A 2,564-nucleotide genomic window follows, 5' to 3' on the forward strand; every position below is an offset into this window, starting at 1 on the left:
AAACCCTTGGTAGAAAATAAATACTTCCCAGTGTGGACTTCTGTCTCACTATTTACAGTTTTTATGTAAAGAATGTATGTAGTGAGATAAGAAAACACTCAGTGGAACAAGGACTAGGACATGGTTCTCATTTACTGCTGGCAAGCTCACTACTGCTAGATGAAGAGCGTAGTTGTCATTTAAGTATTAAATTTCTATGCCAAACAGACACTTCAGTGAAAGAAGCCAGGAGCTGTGTTCCCCTCTTTCCTATTCCACCCAAATAGTGGCTAGCTGAGGTATTAAGATGCTTCCTCTGGTGTCTGGACAAGAAGTGAGGCACATTCTTGAGAGACCCTGCTCAGAAGCAGAGGAAGAGATTACATCCAGGTCTGTCTTTTCCTGCATGACTCTGCTGACTACAGAACAAATACTCATGATGATCACAGGCAGGCTGCCAGCAGCTGAGGTTGGTGGGTTCCTGCATGGACAGCCCCAAGCCATCAGCAGCCCAGCAGAGATTTAGCAAGAGAAAGATGACAACTGATCATCGTGGGCAGAGAAATGTGCTAGTGAGCAACTTCACAAGCAAATACTTTATTAATAGTGAGGTGTTAGGCAGAGGTGGTTGTGGGCTTTGGCTCTTTCATAGTTAGTGCAGTAGCTAAATTGGCATTCTGAGGATCACAGGTTTGACTGAAGAACTTAAACTGTGGGTGGTTTGGCATGTACCACCTGAGTCCACGAATCTACTCAAACAGTAATTCCCCATCATGAGGAAAAAAAAAACCAACTTGCTAAAGGTGATCTAGCTTTGGATGATCTAGACCTTTCTTCACTGATCTCAGAAAAGGTTAGTGTTTACACACTTTCTGCTCAACTGAGAAATTTTCTGTAAAGCCTTTAAGGTTATGTGTTTATCAGTCACTCTTTCGTTAGGTGTAAATGTGAGCCTTTGTGAAAAGGCCACATAATGACTCTTGATATTTACCGTTTCACAAGGGTTTCTGTGAAGCACCTGTAATGAACTCTGCATCTATTTGAAAAGTAAGAGTTCTCATAATAGCAATTGTTATAAAAGTATCTGTGTTTAGAGTAATGCGCATATGAAAAAAAGAAGATAAATTATATTTTGTCATCCATAAATATTCAAAAGTCTAAAATGAAACAGAAATTCCCAGGGGAAAAAAAAAAAAAAAATATATATATATATATATGTGTGTGTGGCAGGTGCAGCCGCCCAGTGAAAGCAGAGCTGCTTGGCTGCTGAGGTGTGGCAGCTCCTGGCTGCCTTTGTGCTCAGGGCTCTGTGGTAACTGGGGCCTTTGGCCAAAGGGAGCCGCTATTGACTACAGGTCAGATTCAGACTGGGGCTAAATGGAGTCCGCTGGGGGAGCCATTTTGAGCTCGTCCCCTGGTCAGGACGCTGCCCAAGGATACTCCTTGGGCGGCCTTGGGTCGGGATGCTGCCTGAGCATGTCCTTGAGGTTGAGAGCCCTCACTGGTCAGGTGAGCAATTGGGTTGCCATTAATCCCTCAAAAGTTGTTCTGTTCTCCTCTCACAGACATTTGAACCTGTAATTTATGGAGAGGCAATTGTTTTAATAATTTTTTTAAATTTTTTTTTTGGTGGTTGGTTGTTTATTTGAGAGCCTCTGTAACAATTGGTGTAGTCAGCAGGATGTTGTTAGAGGAGATATTACAGAAATATAGTTGTGCCCCTTCTACCCCAGATGTACAATGGGTGAAGGAGAAGTGGTGTGATCCGGTGGAAGTTGTGAGAAAGTTGGAACAAAGCCGGGGGAGTTGGTGGAATAGCAGAAGTGAAGAAAAAATGTGTGCAATGTTAGGTGCCTGCTTGATTCAGGGGCAGGATCACTTTGTAGTAGTGGAGAAAGATGCCTTAGAGGAGCAGTTGGAAATCAATCATTTAAAGACAGAATTATTACGAGAAAGAGAAAGAATTCACTTATTAGAAAAAAAAAATGAAATTATGCTGGCACAAGCGAAAAAGCCTCCTAGTGTTGTCCAGATTCGAAGGTGAATTACAAGATTACAAGTGTAGATCTTGAGGAGTGGGATGGAGATATTTGGGGAGAGTCTGATGAAAGTGGCTTGGAGGAAGTAGAGGAATTGGAAGAAAGACAGGTGCGACCTCTCCTTAAAACAGAAAGGCACACAGGTCCACAAGGTGGGAACCCCCTGTACCACCATCTGTACAACCCCCTGGAGGGGACCCGAGCTTGGTGAACTTCAGGTTAAATATTCATGTAAACCGGGTGAAACGAAAACCAAGTATTTGTGGAGAGTTTCTTTAATGGGGATGCTGGTGCTGGTGGTGGTGTCAAATTCTGTTGAGTGATGATGAGGCGGGAGGTTTCTGGGTCCTGGAGTGTTTTTAAATGATGGACCAGCAGGTAACCAGTAAATAACATCTCAAGTGGCTTACTGGGCTGTGGGTGTGGACCCTAAGGAGAGGGAAGAGCCTGTTACCATTAAAGTAAATGGGATGTCGGAGCTGACAGAGTGAGTACAAAAGGCCACTTGCATTCAGGTAATGGATGAGAGGGGGCACTGCGGAATCC

Source organism: Athene cunicularia, assembly GCF_003259725.1.
Source record: "Athene cunicularia isolate RWA chromosome 4 unlocalized genomic scaffold, athCun1 chr4_part1, whole genome shotgun sequence".
Taxonomy (NCBI): Eukaryota; Metazoa; Chordata; class Aves; order Strigiformes; family Strigidae; genus Athene; species Athene cunicularia.